Source organism: Microcaecilia unicolor, chromosome 10 (assembly GCF_901765095.1).
Source record: "Microcaecilia unicolor chromosome 10, aMicUni1.1, whole genome shotgun sequence".
NCBI classification, from domain to species: Eukaryota; Metazoa; Chordata; class Amphibia; order Gymnophiona; family Siphonopidae; genus Microcaecilia; species Microcaecilia unicolor.
Genome location: NC_044040.1, coordinates 115,608,854 through 115,631,386, shown reverse-complemented (window position 1 = coordinate 115,631,386; position 22,533 = coordinate 115,608,854). Strand labels below are relative to the sequence as shown.

The 22,533-nt window shown below is 46.1% G+C and overlaps 1 long non-coding RNA gene across 1 annotated transcript; it reads left to right on the top strand.

Moving 5' to 3' along the window:
• Positions 1-1,121: 1,121 nt before the first annotated feature.
• LOC115479112 lies at positions 1,122-19,607 on the top strand. The gene is made up of 3 exons (XR_003943612.1): positions 1,122-1,133; positions 12,240-12,249; positions 19,520-19,607. It is a non-coding gene; the product is annotated as an uncharacterized LOC115479112 (long non-coding RNA).
• Positions 19,608-22,533: the final 2,926 nt, after the last annotated feature.

Below are 22,533 nucleotides of genomic sequence, written 5' to 3'. Positions count from 1 at the left end.
AGCGGCAGGCAGCACTTTTGCTGTCCACTACCAGCGTCAAACCAGGACATTCAATGCTGGGCTGTCGACTGGCATTGAATATCAGGGGTGGGGGGTTTAACTGCTAAAAAGCTAACTAGCTATGCTGATATTCAGCACTAACTGGTTAACTTTTTAGCACTTAAAGATAGGACAGCTATTTATTCGGTCCTATCTGACCGCTAAACTTGGTTAGGTGCTGAATATCAAAGCCTAACTGTATAACTCGCACGATATAGCCGGTTATGTGCTAGGTGCTAACTGGCAATATTCAGCAGAGATAAACAATTATCTGCCACTGAATATTAGTGGTTAGGCGCCAATATGTTATTTAACCAGTCAGGAGTCATGTCTGGCTGGTTAAATAGCTTTGAATATCGGAGGAGGGGGTCTATTTTTTCTAAAAGCATGTGAACGGCAATTCTATAATTCTAGAATACTAGCATACTAGAATTTATGTGCATAGGTGTATATTACCTAGAAAAGTGCCAGCAGTACATCTAAGCGCTATTCTGTTATGGAGCATATCCTCCATATCTGTGCATCGGATGCTCTCTGTCCACTGAGGTTACTACTTTTTCAATACGGTAACGCACAGTCACCTTTCATGCTTCTAATAATCGTTTTTAATAATCGTTTTAGGATACTAGTTAAGGAACAACCAGCCAGGCGAGGCTGCCTCTCTGTTTTACGTCTTCACCAACATGCACACGACTTTCAAACAATCTACAAGTTTTACGTCTTTATTTCTAAGACTGACATCGTTTTTTTCTTTTTTCCTCTCTTCCTTTTTTCTTCTTCTGTTCTCCTTTTTTTCCCTCCCCTTCCCTTTCTTCCCTTCCCTTTTTTCCCCCTCCCCCCCTTTCCCTCCTCCTAGTTTCCCCTCTTTTTCCCTCCACCCACCCCTCCTCTCGTTTTTTTTTCACCATTTAATTTTCTAATGCATTTAGGTTTTAACATTTTTTATTGATGATTTAACAATGTTTACATAACCAATAATATGACCAGGTAAGAAAACATCACATTTAGTTACATTCATCCATCCCTTTTATCATCAATGATTTTATCCCTTTGTCCCTCCCCCCCTTTTCCCCAACCATAGCATTATATCCAATGTGTTTGCATGCACTATGTAATATGAATATCAAGAAAGATAACATTTAAATCTGTTAATTGTACTGCAATACTTATGCTGACTTCTCCTAAATCCCCTCTCTTCCCCTCTCCCTCCCCCCATCTGTACCAACTACCGGAAACATATAACAACTGTTGGTAGCCCCACAATGCAATAAACATATGCCATACAAGGAGCTAGTTTCTGATGGTACAGATAAGCTTACTAGCAAGTGTAAACCTGTGCCTTGAGTCATCCATGTTTGAGAAGATTTTTTCCTCTCCATCCTTCAGGACATTTTCATCCAAGCCATGACTGTAGGCTATTTTTGAGAAATAAATAAAGCCCCCAACGTGAGAAATGCTGTTAAATTCACATAGTCAGTATTCTTTATAGTACAGCCATACCATGTAATTGTCCCATCGAAACCTGTCAAACCCATAGTCAAGTTAAACATGCCCCTACCCACTGTCCCTGTATCCTACCCAAACATTCCTTATAAGCCGTTCCCTCCTACATACTTTATTATCCAACCACCCCTCCTCCCCCCTAAAAAAAAAAGAAACTCTGCTACCTGCTCCTCTCCATCTCTCCTCCATCACATACCATTTAAAACTAAACTTCGTGCCCGGACTGACAATGATTGTATAAACAACCTCCAAATTAGAGAGCTGCACGGCTTCCGTCCCGAGGCAGTTCCTGCGGGGTTCCCGCGGGGATGGAACCAGTTCTGCGGGGTTCCCGCGGGGACGGAGGCAGTTCCTGCGGGGTTCCCGCGGGGATGGAACCAGTTCTGTGGGCTTCCCGTGGAAGTGTAAGCTGCACCTGCCTCTCATCTACCGAATACCAATTTATTTGAGTGCTGTCTCCTCCTCCTCTTCTTCCTTGATTTAACAGCATAAATGTGGAAAGTCTACCATTAAGGAGGTGGTAGAGTCACAAATGATGACGGAATTCAAAAAGGCGTGGGATGAACACAGAGGATCTCTAATTAGAAAATGGAAGTTATATAAAAGCTAACCTTAAATGGCTGCATGTGTGTGGATGTGTCAAGTGACGCTTAGATGGCGACTCTGGCTGTGATGAACTAGAGCTGATACCTGGCAGACTTGTATGTTCTGTGTCTCATACATGGCAATCTGGTGTAGGATGGGCTGGAAAGGGCTTAGACAGCAACTTCAGTGGCTGGAACATGAGGACAGTGCTGGACAGACTTTTACGGTCTGTGTCCCACAAATGAGAACATGAATAGGCTGGAGTGGGCTGCGATGGCAACTCCAGCAGTTGGAACATAAGGATGGGGCCAGATAGACTCCTGTGGTCTTTGTTCTAGAAACACGAAAGAAAGACCATAATCAAGTATATAATATCACACTCGTTGATTTAATGATGAATTGATCATGAGTGTGACTATTGGGCAGAGTGGATGGACCATTCAGGTCTATTTGCTGTCACTTACTATGTTACTATTAATCCTCTTTGCTCCCAGGCTGGTGCACAGACCTCAGCTCTGACACAGGCACGAGCATCAGATGTCACCTGACGTACTGGCGCGTGCATGTGGCGGCCTCTCAGCACACAATCCCAGTGAATCAGAGACAAATCTTACATGTGCGCACCAGAGTGTTCCAACTTCCAACTTCCGGTCCGTCCTTGCCTACAGTGCTGTGGCTCAAATCCAGAAAGGGAGCTGACTGGAACTTTCTTTTATATACTATTAAATTCTTACGGGGATGGGTGGGGATGGGTTAAATTCTTGCGGGGACGGGTTGGGATGGTTTAAATTTTTGCGGGGATGGGTGGGGACGGGTAAGATTCCAGCGGGGATGGGTGGGGACGGGTAAGATTCCAGCAGGGACGGGCGGGGATGGGTAGGATTTCTGTCCCCGTGCAACTCTCTACTCCAAATTCTCAAGAAACGCTCTCTTGCTTTAGGGGAGGGTCCCACCGCCCGACGTTCATGCAGCAGTAGATCATGTAGTTGATTTCTCCAATACCAAAAATCTGGAGGATCAACATTGAGCCACCTATTCAGGATCAATTTCTTCCCTAAGAGACACACTTTATATATAAATTGGTGGGCGCCCCCCCTTTGGAAGCCAAACAGTTCATATGTATCTAATAGGACACCTGATGAAGACATGGGAATCCTTGCTTTCAATAGCCCCTCTAGATATTTAAAAATCTGCCTCCAATAAGTTTGTATTCTAGGGCACTCCCAAAGACAATGAAAAAATGTCCCCTCTTTTTGTTGACATTTTGAGCAAAGGGGGTCTGCCCCCCCCCCATCTTGAATACTTGGGCCTTGGACATATATGCTCTATACAGAATTCTGTAATGGCACTCTCTGAGATTTGCATTAACTGATATTGTCAGGGCACGCGACACCAACTTTTTATAGTCTAGGTGGAACTGGGGTCTCTGCAAGTCATGCGCCCAACGGGCCTCCACTGCACTCACATCTTTTACTGGCCCCATCTCCCACAAGATCCGGTGTATTCCCGAAATAGAAAGCCTGTCCCCTGGCACAGCTTTGAAAAATTCTCTAAGCTTTCTCCCGTGCCCACTGTTCAGCTGTTCTTGGTTGAGGGTCTGAACATAATGTACCAATTGTTGGTATGCAAATTCATGACGGAGATTTATCCCCACCCCTAAGGCACCTAAACTCAGTAACCCTCCACCTATGCCCAAGACATGTTCCAATCGCGTAATGCCTAATGAGGCCCAGCTGCAAAATACTGGGTTCTCTGAACCAGGGGAAAATAAAGGGTTTCCCTGTAATGGCATGAGGTCCGTATTCTCTGCTGACAATTCCCATAACCTATTAAGATCTTTCCAGGCCTCCCTCAGGGGTCCCAACAGCAGACTATTCTTAAATGTCGCTGGCAGCACTTGCCTCGGGCCTTGTAGCAAAAAATATAAATGATATGGATGAAAGAAGTCTCTTTCTAAGTTCCTAGGTGTATAGTCTTGTCTGTCCAGCAACCAGTCCCCTAAGTGCCTCATAAGACATAAGTACATAAGTAATGCCACACTGGGAAAAGACCAAGGGTCCATCGAGCCCAGCATCCTGTCCATGACAGCGGCCAATCCAGGCCAAGGGCACCTGGCAAGCTTCCCAAACGTACAAACATTCTATACATGTTATTCCCGGAATTGTGGATTTTTCCCAAGTCCATTTAGTAGTGGTTTATGGACTTGTCCTTTAGGAAACCGTCTAACCCCTTTTTAAACTCTGCCAAGCTAACCGCCTTCACCACGTTCTCTGGCAACGAATTCCAGAGTTTAATTACACGTTAGGTGAAGAAACATTTTCTCCGATTTGTTTTAAATTTACTACACTGTAGTTTCATCACATGCCCCCTAGTCCTAGTATTTTTGGAAAGCATGAACAGACTCTTCACATCCACCTGTTCCACTCCACTCATTATTTTATATACCCCTATCATGTCTCCCCTCAGCCGTCTCTTCTCCAAGCTGAAAAGCCTTAGCCTCCTTAGTCTTTCTTCATAGGGAAGTCGTCCCATCCCCGCTATCATTTTCGTCGCCCTTCGCTGCACCTTTTCCAATTCCACTATATATTTCTTGAGATGCTGCGACCAGAATTGAACACAATACTCAAGGTGCGGTCGCACCATGGAGCGATATAACGGCATTATAACATCCTCACACCTGTTTTCCATACCTTTCCTAATAATACCCAACATTCTATTCGCTTTCCGAGCCGCAGCAGCACACTGAGCAGAAGGTTTCAGTGTATTATCGACAATGACACCCAGATCCCTTTCTTGGTCCGTAACTCCTAATGTGGAACCTTGCATGACGTAGCTATAATTCGGGTTCTTTTTTCCCACATGCATCACCTTGCACTTGCTCACATTAAACGTCATCTGCCATTTAGCCGCCCAGTCTCCCAGTCTCGTAAGGTCCTTCTGTAATTTTTCACAATCCTGTCGCGAGTTAACGACTTTGAATAACTTTGTGTCATCAGCAAATTTAATTACCTCGCTAGTTACTACCATCTCTAAATCATTTATAAATATATTAAAAAGCAATGGTCCTAGCACAGACCCTGAGAAACCCCACTAACTACCCTTCTCCATTATGAATACTGCCCATTTAACCACACTCTCTGTTTCCTATCCTTCAACCAGTTTTTAATCCACAATAGGACTTTTCCTCCTATCCCATGACCCTCCAATTTCCTCTGTAGCCTTTCATGAGGTACCTTGTCAAACGCCGTTTGAAAATCCAGATACACAATATCAACCGGCTCCCCTTTGTCCATATGTTTGTTTACTCCTTCAAAGAATTGAAGTAAATTGGTCAGGCAAGATTTCCCCACACAAAAGCCGTGCTGACTCGGTCTCAGTAATCCATGTCCTCGGATGTGCTCTGTAATTTTGTTTTTAATAATAGCCTCTACCATTTTCCCCGGCACTGACGTCAGACTCACCGGTCTATAATTTCCCGGATCTCCCCTGGAACCTTTTTTAAAAATGGGCGTTACATTGGCCACCCTCCAATCTTCCGGTACCATGCTCGATTTTAAGGATAAATTGCATATCTCTAGCAGTAGCTCCGCAAGCTCATTTTTCAGTTCTATCAGTACTCTAGGATGAATACCATCCGGTCCAGGAGATTTGCTACTCTTCAGTTTGCTGAACTGCCCCATTATGTCCTCCAGGTTTACCGTGAAGTCAGTACGTTTCTCCGACTCGTCCGCTTGAAATATCATTTCCAACACCAGTATCCCACCCAAATCTTCCTCAGTGAAGACCGAAGCAAAGAATTCATTCAATCTCTCCGCTACGTCTTTGTCTTCCTTGATCGCCCCTTTTACCCCACGGTCATCCAGCGGCCCAACCGATTCTTTTGCCGGCTTCCTGCTTTTAATATACCGGAAAAAAATTTTACTATGCTTTTTTGCCTCTAATGCTATCTTTTTTTCGTAATCCCTCTTGGCCTTCTTTATCTGCGCCTTGCATTTGCTTTGACACTCCTTATGCTGCTTCTTGTTATTTTCAGACGGTTCCTTCTTCCATTTTCTGAAGGCATTTCTTTTAGCCCTAATAGCTTCCTTCACCTCACTTTTCAACCAGGCCGGCTGTCTTTTGGAGTTCCGTCTTGCCGACATGCTTGATTATAGCGTCTTATGTCTGGTACTCCCATACCCCCTACTCTCCAAGATCCCATTAGTAATCCCATGGGAAGCTTAGGTTTCTTTCCTCCCCAGATGAAGACCCGCAGATATTTATAAAATCGCCGCACGCCCCCCCCCCCATGGAGATGCAGCGGCAGCACCTGTAACGTATAAAGCCATCTGGGGAATTCCACCATACAAAACAGTTATATCTGCCCATGGAGCGTGAGCGGCAGTTTCGCCCATTTTTGCAACCAGCCCCTCATACTATCCAACAAACGGGTGAGATTTAGATGATAAAAAGCCGAAGTCTGCATGGCTATCTGTACCCCCAAATACTTGATATGTTTCTGAACCCATTTTAATGGAAAAGACTCCCCCGACTCGCTTCTTACTTTATCTGAAGCCGTAAGAGCTAGGGATTTGGTTACATTTATTTTAAAACCAGCATAGTCCCCATATTCATGAAACAATTCTAGCAACGCTTCCAGGGACCTCTTGGGATCCATAAGATGAACTAGAATATCATCTGCAAAGGCAGAAACCTTAAACGTAGATTTGCCCCATCCCACTCCCATCACTTCAAGGTGAGACTCTATTGCTCGTATCAAGGGGTCTAATGTAAGAATGAACAGTAACGGGGATAGAGGGCACCCCTGCCTCGTGCCTCTCCATATCAGAAATACCTCAGATCTTTCTCCATTCACCCAGATGTATGCCTGCGGGTTCAAATAAAGGGCCCCTACTGCATCTCTAAAAAATCCCTCGATTCCCACCTTTTGTAAGACTGCAAACATAAAACGCCATGCAACTCGGTCAAATGCCTTCTCTGCGTCAAAACTAACCAGCAGAGAAGGCATTTTCTGCTCCCCCACTCTCTCCAAAGAGGCTGTAATGGCCCTCAAATTACTGACCACAGCACGCCCCCTCACGAATCCTACTTGTGGAGATGTTATCAGATCTGGGAGTACTCTCGCCAGCCTATTAGCCAAAATTTTTGCGTATAATTTAATATCACTGTTGAGTAGAGAAATCGGCTAATAGGCCCCCATCTCCTCTGAGTTTTTCCCCGGTTTCAATAGCACTATCACTTTCGCTACATTAAAAGCATCCATTGCGGGTTCTGACCTAGCCAGGGAATTAAACAACCTCAACAGAGGGGGAGTCACCTGCTCCTGCAACATTTTGTAAAAAGCCACTCCATATCCATCTGGGCCCGGTGCTTTGTGCATAACACTTTGCTGTAGTGCCAGCATTAGCTCACCCTCTACAATAGGTGCATTAAGTAACTTTGTCTGGGCCAGGGAGATCATTGGAGTCTCTACATTGTCTAAGAACATCATGCTGTCCTTCACCAGATCTTTCTGGTCCCCATATAGCTTTGTATAATACCGCTGAAACCCTGTCACTATGTCCTGCGGAGATCTAAGCATTTTGCCTACCTGGTCCTTGACCTGTAGAGTCCTACTCGGTCCTCTCTTCCCTCTAGCTAAATGCCCTAGCAAGCTCCCTGCCTTGTTCCCATACATGAATAGCTTGTGCTTGTAATATTGCTGCGATTTTTGTACTCGTTCATGTAGCAGTTCGTTTAACTCTCTCTGAGAAGACAAATATGCTAACGTCTGCTCTTTCGTAGGATTTGTTCCAAACTTTATTCGTTGATTCCTCACCTCTCCAATCGCAAAATCTCCTTATCTCTTCTTTTCTTAGCTCACGCCCTATAGGCAATAATCTTGCCTCTAAGGACTGCCTTTGCTGTCTCCCAATATAAGCTGGCCTGGTCCACATGTATCTTGTTGTGAGCCTCATATTCTCTCCATTTTGCTCCCAGGAATGCCTGAAACTTCGTATCTCCGTAAAGCTCCAGCGGAAATTTCCATCCTCCTCCCTTACCTTCACACCCTGTTCTTCCCAATGTCACCCAAATTAAAGAATGATCTGAAATCTCACATGGTCCAATCTCCGCCTCCACCACCTTTGAAAATAGTGTGTCAGAGAGAAAGATGTAGTCTATACAGGAGTATAATCTTTACATGTGGGGTGCAGAATTCTCCAAACGTCTACCAAATCTAAAGTAGAGCTCAAAAAAGGCAGTCCTCTATCATAATGTGCCTGACTCTGTCCTGCCCCACTACTTTTATCTACCAATGGGTCATATACTATATTAAAGTCACCTCCTAAGATGATATTACCCCCTTGGTACGGAGTTAACAACGTCAGAATCTCCCTGTAAAATTTTTTATCAAAAGTATTTGGCGCATATACATTGCAGAATAAGTAAGTGAATCCCCCCAACTCCACCTCTGCCAACACATATCTGCCTTCTGTACTCCTCTTTACCCCTTTAATGAAGAATTGCAACCCCTTACGAAATAGTATTAATACCCCTGCCTTCTTATAGCATGCCAGGGAGCCTAACACACCTCCCACTTGTCCTTTTTTTTTATTTATATTCTTTATTCAGTTTAATCAATTTTACAAGAAACATCTTGATTAAGATAGTATCACCAAAATAAGATTATTACAAAATCATTAAAGAAAAAACTTTCATTCAGGTAATTATTGATACTCGTCCATAAATTGGGATCCAAAATTTAAGAATTACGGGAGTAAATAAGGTAAATTACCAAAAATAGTAACACGATATCACATTCTTACTAAGCTGAGTCAATTGTACTTCAACGCTTATCCCTATTCACCGATGCTATCAGAGCGAATACATGTGTTGGTTCTGTAAAGACACATTTCTTCTCCGCAAGTCTTATTATGCACTTGCAGGGGTATCTTAAAAAAAAGGTGCAACACTTCAGACTTAAGGACCAAGAATTGTTTCCTTCGTCTCCGTTTCTCCTTAGAGACATCTGGAAATAATAATACTTTAAGACCCAAAAAGGGTTTATCTTTATTACGGAAAAAGAGACGAAAGATCCCATTCTTATTGGTTAATAGTGCAACAGTCGCAACCAGAGTCGTGGCTGTTGCTAATTCAGTGTCAGAAGTCTCAAGCAAACGAGACACATCTAATGAACTTTCCAACATTTGACTTGGTTCCTTTCCTGGGATATAATATGCTAAGGTAAATGGAGGCAAGTTTTGCTCTGGTACATTCAAAATTTCCCGCATGTATCGTTTTAACATATCCAGAGGAGCAACAGTCTTAATCTTAGGAAAACAGAAAAATCTTAGATTGTAGTTTTTTGTATAATTGCCAAACATTTCCATTTTTCTCCTAAGATTTGTCAAGTCATTTATCATCAAAATTTGTTGTGAGTCCAATTTCATAACTCTTTGATCCATTTTTTCCCATTTATCCAATAGTTTTAATCTTTTCCTCTGTCCCTTGTAAGGTATTTTCTAGGGCATTTACTTTAGTTATAGTCTCATGAACTTGTTTCAAAAAAGTCTGTCCCAGGTTAGATACCAAGTCCCATAAGGCTTCAAGTGTTACCTCCTTTGGTCTGACTGCTAACACCGTTGGAATTTCAAACTTTTCAGAAATCTTCACCGGTACCTCGTCCTGACGCTCAGTCCCTCTCCCCTCAATCCGTGGCGGTATCCCGGGCTCAAAGCCCGCCATTCCTCTCTCTGATGCAATCGAGCCTTCAACTCTACGCTCTTTTGGGTCTACGTTACCCTCACGGGGAGACCCTGTCGAGTCATTGAGAAAGGAACTCGCTCCAACCGGCTGGGGAGGCGGGGTGCGCACAGCGGGGCTCAGCGTGGTCTCAAGGCCGGGGGAGGTCGATTCTCCCGAAACGCCGACTCTCCCTACTGGCAGCATACCGCTATCCTGCATGTCTCTCTGTGGTCTCAGAAATCTCTCAATGGATCCAGGTAATGAGGGGAGTTAGTGGCGAGGCTCTGGTCACTAGCTTTCCTCGACGCTTAGGCATTGTAAAATTGGAAGTTTCGAGACTCACAGCATCTTAGTAAGATGCAGCCATCTTGGATCCCCCCTCCCACCCATCCTTGTTGGAATTTATCGTGCTCTGCGGCAGTCAGATGTGTCTCCTGTAAAAATACTATGTCTGCTGCATGGCGATTTAAAGCTTGTAAAAAAATTTTCCGCTTTATGGGTGATGAACCCCCCCCCCCCACATTCCAGGAAACGAACTTAAAATGTCCCATTCACCTCTCTTATCTGATTATTCAACCAACCTCTATTTCTCCAACCTTGGGAGCCCACCCCCCAGCCCATGGGTGCCCTCCCCATTTCCCATCTTCTTTGCCAGTCCGCGCTCTCTAACGAGAGAGAGGAGCCAGATCCAGAAAAAACCAAAACAACAAACAAAACCTAACTGCTCCCCCCTTAACCCCGCCCTCCCCCTTCCCCACCCCTCCCAATCCCTCCCCTCCCCCCCACCATACCGCTCCCAGAAAACCCATCTGTGTTCTCTCTTGAGAACTCGTCATGTCTCCGCCCCGCCCCCTCCCTCACAGAACAACTATAAATTTGAAACATTAGCAAACCCCATCCCCCAAAACTACAGCAAATCTGCATTCTCATGTAACATAGTAGATGACAGCAGAAAAAGACCTGCACGGTCCATCTAGTCTGCCCAACAAGATAAACTCATATGTGCTACTTCTTGTGTATACCTTACCTTGATTTGTATCTGCCATTTTCAGGACACAGACCGTAGAAGTCTTGCCCAGAACTAGCCCCACCACCCAAACACCAGCCCCGCCTCCCAATCTCGGCTAAGCTTCTGAGGATCCATTCCTTCTGCACAGGATTCCTTTATGTTTATCCCACGCATGTTTGAATTCCGCTACCGTTTTCATCTCCACCACCTCCCGCGGGAGGGCATTCCAGCTCAGTTGTTGGCTAGTCCTTGACAGAGGAGGAAGTGCTGCCGGAGACTCTGCCAGTACCAGGAGGGAGGGGAGCGGGGCCTAGCTCCTTCCCCAGCAATGAGGAGGGTCCCTGGGGAGAAGTCCTCAGGAAGGTCCCAGGCCATGGGGCCTACTGGGGCCAGGGACCAGAAGGCCCGGAGGAGTAGCTCTCTTTTTGGATCAGCCCCAGAGAGGAGGGAAAGGAGTCCTGTGGACCGCAGAGTGCAGAAGTCCAGGGGTGGAAGCCGGATCGTTACCCCCTCCACGACTCAGCTGCTCATGGAAGGTGAGCGTGAAGAATGTGGAGAGGGGAGGAAGTTGGTAAAGACCCCTGAAAAACTCTCTAAGGGGATGGTTGGAGAGGAGGGAATGGAGGTGAGCCAGGAGCCTCTGCCTGTTCCTGATCAGGTAGAGAGCGAGGATGGCTGGTCAGAGGAGGAGGAAGAGGAGGAGGTCCAGTTAGAAAGCTGTGATCCAGAAGACACGGCTAAAGGCGTGGTAGAGAGGGTCAGGAAAATCAAGGCCCTGGAAAAGGAGTGTGCAGAGCTGGGGAAGAAGCAAAAAATGGCTAAGGCTTTGAGCAAGTTAGCCCCAGCTGAACACAGGAAGGCTTACAAGAAGGAGGAAGTCCGACTGGTAAAACAGCTACAGCAGAAAGAGAAGCTGTTGGGCTCCTTAAAAAAGGGCAGTGATAATCCCTTGAGGGAGCTTTATTTGAATCAGGAAAGAATGGCCTCTGCTTCTGAACATTTGTGTCCTGAGAGAGAAGTGTGCCAGAAAGAGGCTACAGTGTCTATGAAAGCAGGAGAAAAGGCAGAGTCTGGCTCTGCTTGTATGTTTAAACGTCAGCCTGTAACAGAGGACTTGTCAGGGTCTGATAATCAAGCTACTTTAACTTTTATGAAGGCTTTGGCAAGCCAGCCAGATGTACTCACTGTGGAAAAAGGCTCCAGACAGGAGGTGGTTGGACTTGGTTCTGGTATCTTTTCAGAACCTGTGATACCACCTAAGGGACAAGAATCTGAAACAAGACAGATTCCTAAACTGGTGCACATTGTAGAAACTGAGAAAGGAGACTTGGGAGACAGTCTGCTTTCCAAACAGGTGTTAGTAGAAACATCCAGTAAGGAGGAAAGCAGTTTACATGTTAAAGGAGTGGATACAGCTTGTGCAGAGATGGCAGGAGGACTGCAGTACTCTGGAAGGCTGGCTCAGGTGCAGCCAGTTGACTCTCTGATTGCAGCAACCGATTTTTCTCAGTCAGGTGTTCAGCTTGCTGTGCAGCCAGGTTCTGAGGAGCTACGCCCCAGAGGGTTGGATGGACAGGAGTTCCCATCCAATCAGGAGGAAGAAGGGGGAAAGCCTAAGGTGAAACTAACTACCAGTCTCCTGCAAGACCTGCCTGTGTGGAGAGGACAGCATACAGACAGCCAGCAGGGGTCAGAAGATGCTCTGCAGACAGAACTAAACACCAGATCTTCAGCCCAGGCCTGTGGGGTTTTGCTGCAGGATAAGGACAGCTCTGTAGGGGGATTGAGTTTGGACTTGGGGGGGAGGGTTGCTATGGATAGAGAATGTTTGAAGGAGGGGGGCATATCTGATGTGATAAATATGTGTATTGATAAGAGGGGGGAGGGGGGTGAAGGGGTATTTTCTGAATTGATACATTTGTCTGTTGGGGAAAAGGGAGGTGGGGATCAAGGGGGAGGGGGCACGGCACGGCAGGGGGGGGAGGGTGAGGCAAGTGAAGGGATAGCAGGGGGGCAATCGGAGGGGGGGACGGTACGAGATGGGCAGGATGCACTGAGTTCAGGGAAAGGTGGGAGAGGGCGGTGGGAGCAGGGGGCTAAGTCCTTTGCTGCTGTAGTAGGTAGTGGGGGGAGAAGAGAGGGGGGAGGGTTTCCATGGGGTGGTAGGGCGGGGGCAGGTTTTGGGGAAGAGGGGAGAGGTCGTGGGCAAGTACCCAGGAGGCGGAATGTGGTACAAGTTAGATGGGTGGGGGAGGGGGGGATGCCTTCCAGGGACACAGTATTGAGGTTGGTTTTGGGGCTAGGGTTTATCCCAGAGGACCTTTATGCATGCATACATCCGGTGAACATCCCGGAGTACGATGTCAGTTTCTTGACACAGAGAGGAATGGAGGTCTTCTGGGAGAGGTATGAAGGGGTAAGGGGGAGAGGGGAGTGGAAAAATTATAAAGTGGTCCCGATCAGCAGACCTGACCTGGTGCAGGTGACTCTGTTGGTGCGGAACGAGTCCATTTCAGGGGCAGACCTGGCTTTCTGGTTACAGAGGTATGCAGAGTTGAGAACTCCGTTGACTAAACTCCCGGACCCCAGTAGGGTATGGGCGGGTGGATGGGGGGCTTTGGTTAAATTAAATCAAGTGGACCAGGTGATACAGCACATTCCCTCAGCGGCGTTCATAGGGAGGGACAGAATTTTGTGCTTCTATAAAGGACAGCCGAGGCAGTGTTTTAAGTGTGGGTCCTTTCGGCACTTTAGCATGTCCTGCCCAGTAATGCAGTGTGCAAAATGTGGGGCCAAGGAGCATTCCACGGAGGATTGTACCTCCGTTAGATGCAATCTTTGTGGGGGTCTGGGGCACGCATTTAGAGATTGTCCGCAGGCTTCTCATAATGGGGGAGAGGATGGCACGGGAAGGGATAGTCAAATGCAGGAGGGGGGGAGGGGAGAGGAGGGACAGGGGACAGGGGTCCAGGGTACGGATGGTGTGGAGGAAGAGTTGACAAGTCAGGGGGGGGAGAAACGGGGGGGAGCTCAGAGGCAGGAGGGTGAGGACGAAGGATGGTTACGGGTCTCAAAGAAACAAAAGGGAAAGGGAAGGGGGATGGGGATGCGGGTAGCTGCTGGGAGGGGGTTAGAGCAAGGGATAGAGGTTGGGAATAAATTTGGGGGTTTGGAAGTAGAAGGAAGGGAGGAAGAGATAGTAGAGGAGGGAAGAGGGGATAATAGAGGATGGCAGGAGGGGGAAGGAAGCAGGCAGGAGGCAGTGAGGGAGGGAGGGGGAAAGGTGAGGGGTAGGAAGAAGGGGGGAAAGGTTAGGATGGAGGAGGGTTGCTTGGAAGAGGGGGGGATATGGAAGTTGAGAGTGTGGAGGAGGGAGGGGGGAGGGGGGAAGGGGGTATAGGAAGGGGAGAAGGGGGGAAGAGGAAATCTGGAAGAAATAGTGTTTTTCAAGCAGTAGATAAGGGGGGGGAAGGGTCGGAGGACGAAAGAGAGGGGGAGGAGGGTGGGGAGGAGGGGGAGCGGGGAGATGGTTGTGCCTTAGGGGGAGGAGGGGTTGTAGGTGAGGAGAAGAAGAAGAAGGGGAGGAAGAAAATAAGGGGGGAGGGGGGAAGGAAAGAGAGGATTTTTGAATTTGGAGTGAGGGACTGGGCGGAGGAGGAAGATGTGGGGGATGGTAAGGTACAGGATTTAGGTGGCGGGTTAGAGCAGAAGGAAGGGAAGAAGGAGAAGTTTGTGCAGGGGAGGCGTTTCTCTAGATAGAGGTGATGGCGGGAGTGCTGTTATTCTTTGCCACGCTTAATGTGGCTAGTGTCTCCTCCCAGAGGGCGAGATGTGTGGCCTTCGATGGCCTCTCTGCTATACAGGCAGATTGTTTCTTGATTCAGGAGACGAGATTGCAAACATTGGATGCTGTCAGGCGGGCGAAACAGGCATGGAGATGGGGTCCTTCAGTTTGGGGGCTGGCAGGGGAAAGGTATGGGGGGGTAGGTATTTTGTTCAAGACACATAAGGTGGTAATTCAACGGGTGGTGGAGTTAGGGGTAGGGAGGTGTTTGGTGGTGGATGTGTTATTGCACGGGGTGGCTTTAAGAATTATTAATATCTATGGGCCCCAGAGTAAGAGGGGGAGGTCACTGTTGTTCGGGAAAATCAGGCCATATCTGTATACGTCCCGTCAGTTGGTGTGGGGAGGGGATTTTAATACGATCCTGAGGAAAGAAGATAGTGGGGGTAGGTCAGCACAGGTGCGTTATGATGGGGTGAGGTTGGCAGGGATCATGAAGGGAGCAGGGTTGGTGGACGTGTTTTTGGAACATTTTGCAGGAAGGGAGGGTTTTACGTTTTCCAGGGGTAGTTGTAGAAGTAGGATAGATAGGTTTTTGGTTCGGGGAGGGGCATGTGGGCAGGGGCCTAGACTGGTGGAGGTGGATTTTTCAGATCACAAGTTGGTGTTAATTAAGTTAGGAGGTGCGGGAATTCACAGGTCAGGAAGGGGTATGTGGAGACTAAATTTAAAATGGCTAAGGGAGGGGCCGGTACAGAGGGAATTTTTGGAGTTTCTGATAGATCAATCGTCTTTACAGGGTATTTTTTCATCTCCAGGGGATTGGTGGGAGGAAGTGAAACGGCGCACGAAGGTCTTTTTCATACGTCAGGCGAGACGGGAGGGACGGGAGGTAACCCGGCTAGGGATGGCATTAAAGAAGAGGAGAGATAATTTAATTTCTAGAGGGGGGAGGAGGGAGGATATAGAGGTGGTGCAGTCAGAAATGGAGAAGGTGCAATATAACAGGTACGCCTCTTTGGTGTACGAAAGGGATTTTGGGAAACTGTTGAGCCCAGATCCTTTCGTATGCTGCAAGGAGAGAAGGGAACATAGGATAATAGAGGGGTTAAGGGATGAAAGGGGGGTCATCAGAGATTCAAGGGAAGGGATCCTGGGGGTGGTGGGGGATCATTTTGAGCAGTTTTTTTCTGATCAGAATTTGGACAAGGAAGTCATGAAGAAGTATGTAGAAGGGACCCCGGGGGTGGGAAACTGGGGGCCTCATCTCCAGGTTCTGGAACAGCCCTGGACGTTGAAGGAAGTGGAGGAGGCCATCGGGGCCTTGCGGAGCAGGACCTCGCCGGGACCTGATGGGCTCCCAGCGGAGTTTTATCAGGCATTCAAACACCAGCTGGCTCCGATTTTGTTGGAGGTCTGGGAGGTGGCATGGAGGACGGGTTCCTTGCCAAAGTCTTTTTCAGAGTCAGCACTGGTTCTCCTTAGTAAAGGCAAAGATTCTCGGCTTATGGCTAATTGGCGGCCTATAGCATTGTTAAATAGCGACCGGAAGGTCTTTGCGCATATGCTCTTAGCACGGATGAGACAGGTATCTGGGGGGGTGCTGGCGATCTCACAAGGTTGTGGGGTTCCGGGCAGGGGGGTGTTGGAGGCAGTGGCATGGGTACGGGAGGGTCTGGAGCGCAGTCGGGAGGATCAGAAAGGGCGGTTACTGGTAGCCCTGGACCAGGACAAAGCCTTCGATAGGGTACAGTGGGATTTTTTATGGGAGGTGTTAATTCATTATGGGTTTCCAAGGGGATGGGTAGAACAGCTTCGGTTATTGTATACCAATGTGCGGTGTTTTCCATTGGTGAATGGCTGGAAGGGGAAGGATTTTGGGATTACGGCAGGAGTGCGACAAGGGTGTCCCTTGAGCTCTCTGCTGTATACCTTCGCCATTGACCCATTTGTGCGGCGTTTGGAGTTGAGTGGTGAAGAGGGATTGCAAGGGGTGGAGGTGAGCAAGGGGAAGCAACTACGGGTGGTGGCCTATGCGGACGATATTACGGTCTGGGTAGCAGATAAGGCAGAAGGCAGGAAATTGCAAGGGATGATTTCAAGGTATTCGCAGGCGTCAGGATCGCGGGTGAATTATCAGAAATGTAAAAGCTTATGGGTGGGACCGGCAGGGGCAAGGTTTGAATTGGAGGGTGGGTTCCCACAGGCTACAGAGAGGATAAGGGTTCTGGGGATACAGTTTGAGGCAGGGGACTATGGATTGATTAATTGGAATCAGAAGATTGAAGAGGCAAGGGCAAAGGTAGAGAGGTGGAAGGGCTGGAGGATGTCGATGGCAGATCGGGTTCGTTTGATCAAATCCCATGTAGTGCCAATGTTTTTATTTTTAAGTTACATCTGTCTGTTACCAGAGCGTTGTTACACGGCACTTTACAGTGTGTTTTTTCAAATGTTATGGGGTAACCGGATGAATCCAGTCAAAAGAAACATCACATACTTGCCAAGGAATGAGGGAGGGGTAGGTATGGTTAACCCAGTGTTAGTTTTCAGTTCTTTGTTTCTTCAATTTAATTTGGGTCGGGCAGTAGATCAAGAACCCCCGGGGTGGGCAGAGAGTGTTATTCAGTGGTGGAAGGAATATTGGGTCCCCTGGCTGGGAGGGGGGAGGGTGAGGGTTTTGAGGAAAGGCTTTCCGGAGGGGGTAGGGTATTATCGGACCCTGGTCAAGTTAGTACGGTTGTGGGGTGTTATGGTAGAGGAAATAAAGGAAGGGAGGAGGGAGGATTGGGTGGAAAGGGTGCGCACTCAGAGATTTTCTTCTCCACTGGTACTTAGGGATGCTCCTGGGCCGGTATTGGAGCGGGGTTTGCGGTTAGTGTCATCAGAAAGGATCCCACACAAGTACAGGGACATTGCTTGGCTGTCCTTGCATGGAAAGCTATATGTAAGGGGAAATCTGAAGGACAGGAACATGAAGGACCGTGACTGTCCGAGGGGGGAATGTGTTGGAAAGGTAGAAACCATGAACCATTTTTTAAAGGAATGCCCTTTTTCCATTCAGGTGTGTGACAGAGTGGCTTCTCTGTTACAAATTCCTAGTTTTCGATCTTACACCTACGCGGATTGGGTTTATGGGAGACAGCAGGGGAAAGGGCAGCTGGAGCCGGTAACGGGGTTTCTGATCTCTGTCATTGTCAGGTTCTGTCTTTGGATGGCGCGCTGCGGGGTTTCCCTGCGTCAGGAGTACAGGTCTGTTGAGGGGGTCAGTTGGGATATAGTAAGGGCGGTCCAGGAGGTAGCACGGTGGGAAAGGGCGGAGGTAGGGATTGGTAAATTTTTTATTTGGTGGAAGCATGTTAAGTTAAAACTGTCATGATTTTTTGGTTTCAGATGGGTATTGGTTTTATTAGGGTTCCCGGGTAGGGGGGGGGACTTGTGAATATGTATATAGTGGGCTGATTTGTATTTATGTATTTTTAATGTACGGTTGTCTATTGATTTCCGTCTCTATAAATAAAAGAGTTCTCCAAGTATCTACCATTCTCTCCATGAAAAAATACTTCCTGACATTTTTCTTGAGTCTGCCCCCCTTCACTCTCATATCATGTCCTCTCGTTCTACCGCCCTCCCATCTCCGGAAAAGGTTCGTTTGCGGATTAATACCTTTCAAATATTTGAACGTCTGTATCATATCACCCCTGTTTCTCCTTTCCTCCAAGGTATACATGTTCAGGTCCGCAAGTCTCTCTTCATACGTCTTGTAACGCAAATCCCATACCATTCTCGTAGCTTTTCTTTGCACTGCTTCCATTTTTTTTTTACATCCTTAGCAAGGTATGGCCTCCAGAACTGAACACAATACTCCAGGTGGGGCCTCACCAACGACTTATACAGGGGCATCAACACCTCTTTTCTTCTGCTGGTCACACCTCTCTCTATACAGCCTAGCAACCTTCTGGCTACGGCCACCGCCTTGTCACACTGTTTCGTCGCCTTCAGATCCTCAGATACTTTCACCCCAAGATCCCTCTCCCCATCCGTAACTATCAGACTCTCCCCACCTAATACATACTTCTCTCGTGGATTTCTACTTCCTAAGTGCATCACTTTGCATTTCTTTGCATTGAATTTTAATTGCCAAACCTTAGACCATTCTTCTAGTTTCCGCAGATCCTTTTTCATGTTTTCCACTCCCTCCCCAGTGTCCACTCTGTTGCAAATCTTAGTATCGTCCGCAAAAAGGCAAACTTTACCTTCTAACCCTTCGGCAATGTCACTCACAAATATATTGAACAGAATTGGCCCCAGCACCGATCCCTGAGGCACTCCACTACTCACCTTCCCCTCCTCCTAGCGAATTCCATTAACCACCACCCTCTGGTTTCTGTCTGTCAACCAGTTCCTAATCCAGTTCACCACTTCAGGTCCTATCTTTAGCCTGTCCAGTTTATTCAAGAGCTTCCTGTGTGGAACCGTGTCAAAAGCTTTGCTGAAATCTAAGTAGATTACGTCCATAGCACGTCCTTGATTCAATTCTCAAGTCACCCAAAGAATTCAATGAGATGCGTTTGACACGATTTCCCTGATGTGTATCAGCTGGCTTCACCCTCTCCTACCTTTTTGGTGTGGATTCATTTCCTGTAAAGGAGGAAGGCAATTTCCTTCCCTCATTTTATCTAGTTAAATTTATTAGAGAATTGCCCTTACCACTGTATATTTGTATTTTTAAACTTTATTTCACACTGAAGAATAACTTTAAAAGCAAGTATGATGTTGCTCATCTTAAGGGAAAATTGATTATTTGTGTACCAAAATTCACGTTTTCATTTATCAAATTTATATTTGGAAAAAATTACTCTTCCCCCACAATACAGCAGATACTTACCTGTAGCTGGTGTTCTCTGAGGACAGCAGGCAGCTCATTTTCACATGTGGTGACGTCATCCAATGGAGTCCCAGTGCGGATGCTGAATCACTAGTACTATATACTAGCTGTGTAGTTGCAACCTGGAACAGAAGAAAATGGGGCCTAGGTTGATGGATACTAGACACGGAACAAATTCTGTAGAACTGCCTCTCCGAACTGACCGTTGCATCAGGTGTCCTGATCCAAACAGTAGTGGGTTGTTAATGTGTGAACTGAAGACCACGTTGCAGCCTTGCAAATCTATGGAGATTGATCTCTGGTGGGCAACCAACGCAGCCATGGCTCTGATATTGTAAGCCGTGACATGCCCCTCAACAGTCAGCCCAGCCTGGGCATAAGCAAAGGAGATGACGTCTGCTATCCAATTTGAAAGTGTGTGTTTGCCAATGTCCATCCCCAACCTGTTGGGGTCAAAAGAAACGAAAAGCTGGGTGGACTGTCTATGGCATTAGACCGCTCCAGATAGAAGGCTAAAGCTCGCTTGCAGTCTAAAGTATGTAGGACACTTTCGCCAGAATGGGCATTGTTACTTAAAAGGCCATTACTATACTCATGCAGCTTTATCCCAACTCAGTCTAACATGTTAACATGTTTTAACATTTAACAAAAACAAACTCCCCCCCCCCCCCTAACAACAATCATACATTCCCATACCACTCACTGTAAATTAGGGAAGGAGCCATAAGTCCTAACTGATAGTGTCCATATAAAGTTGTCTCCAACTCTGCACTTCCCCCTCGTCTCTGTTTTTGTTTCTGTCTTGCTGCTGATTCCTGCCTCGATCAACGCTCCGTCTCTCTCACTCCAACTTCCGTGCCTCCATCCAGCTGTTTAGCATATTTTAGGGCTTCCGTCGGCGAGTTAAAAAATCGAACCTTGCCATCCTGCTGCACTCGCAGCCACGCTGGATATAGCAAGGCAAATCAAGCTTTTTTCTTATACAGTTCTGAGCACGCTTCTCCATACTGCTTCCTCTGTAATGCCACTGCCGCAGAAAAGTCTTGGACACAAGATGGTATGCTGATCATATGTGACTTTCCCCATCTGCCTCCAGGCTCTCAGTATTTCCTGTTTATGGGTATAATTAAGGATTTTACATATGACTACCCTTAGGCGTCCAGCTTCTTGCCTTTGCTGACCCAAGCGATGCACTCGCTCTATTTTTAAAGTTTGTTCCAGTGCCTGCAGGTTCAGTGTTTTGGGCAGCCAGGATTCCAGAAACTCCCGTAGATCAGCCTCCCTCAGGGACTCAAGAAATCCTACTAACCGGAGATTATTCCTTCTCGCCCTGTTCTCCAGATTTTCTAGTTTTTGCTCAACTTGCTCAAATTTCTTCCGCCATTCCTCATGCTGGCTGGCCTGCTGTGTGCAGCGGTCTTCCACATCGGACAGTCTTTGCTGGAAACCTGTCATGTCCGTGCGCAGTCCCTCCAATTTACCATCCACCGCATCTAATTTTTCGGCAATCTTCTGCAGCTTTAAGTCCACAGAGGTCTCCAGCAACTGTGAGACCTCCGCTGCAATTTCCGCCACCCAAGCGGAGCTCACGGTTTCTCCCAAGGGACCAGGGTCTGCCATCTTGCCGTCCCCAGCTCGCCCTCGTGCTCCGTCTTTCCTCTGCGCCTTTGAGGTCATCGCAGGTACAAACAATTAATTCTTTTATGTCTCTTCGATGTGCCCAGTTTGTTAATTCTGCTTGTGGGTTTTAGAATCGCCTCTCGTGCTGTCAAGGGGTAGATTTTATCTCAGGGGCCTCGGAGCTCTAACCTGCGCCGTCCTACCCTCTGTCTAGCATCACGTGACTATCTTTCTAATGCATTTAAACAATACGATTATCATCAATCATCTCCATCTTGACAGTATATTCCTCACATATAAAACATTTGGTGTAGATTTAAGACAGATATTTTCATGTCTTTCTATGTTCTCAATTTCTCTATATGGACCCAAATGATATCTATAAGGCACATCTATGTCATTATGATTTATTATCATTCATTTTGTACGGACCAAATGATGTATACAAAGTATCTTTATTTTTACTGTATTTTTATTATTGTACATGTTCATTACACATTTGGCTCATGCCATTTTGTATACGTGAACTTATATATAAATATATATCTTTATGTTTTAGAAGCATGTATATTTGACATTGTGATTATCCTTCATTTTTGTACACAAGTATTGTTATGACATTTTTTGTCCTTCTCCACTTTGTGTACATGTTTTATATATACATATTATTTTATATATAATTTTTTTTAGATATCCTGTTTCTATAGATATCTTTTTATTCATATGTACCTCTCATTTTGACATTAAAATTGTACTTTGTTTTTTATTTTCATTTTTATTTCTATTTCTATTTATATTATTCTTGTACAATTTCTTCTTTGACATTGTAGATTGAGACCGCTCTTTTATATATTTATATTTATATATATATTTATATATATATATTTTTTAATATTGAAAACAACCGTTTTCTTATTGAATCTAAAACAAACTTTATTATCTCAAATTTTTTATATATTTATATATCACAAATCCAATAAAATGGATCACATGCACACTCAATCTTTCATTCATCCACATCAATTTAGTATAATTTTCTAATAAATCATTAAAACATCTTATTATTACACATATTAGATCATCACACATCAACTGGACCTTCTTATATAACTATCTTGATATGTCCTATCACATATCGTGTCTATTGTCCCATATTAATCTTAAATAGTATAGATATTGTCCATCATTGCTGATTTTCCACCAGATGTCATATGGATTATCTTTCACTATATTGGGACACCAGGACACTTCTCACTTCGTCAAAACTTGTTATAGGTCCAGTAGAAATGTCCATAAAGTTTTCTTTAACCTGAAACTTTTCCAGACTACAGAATGAGACATAAAACCTGACACAATTGTGTTTCGCCAGCTGTGGCGTCTTCA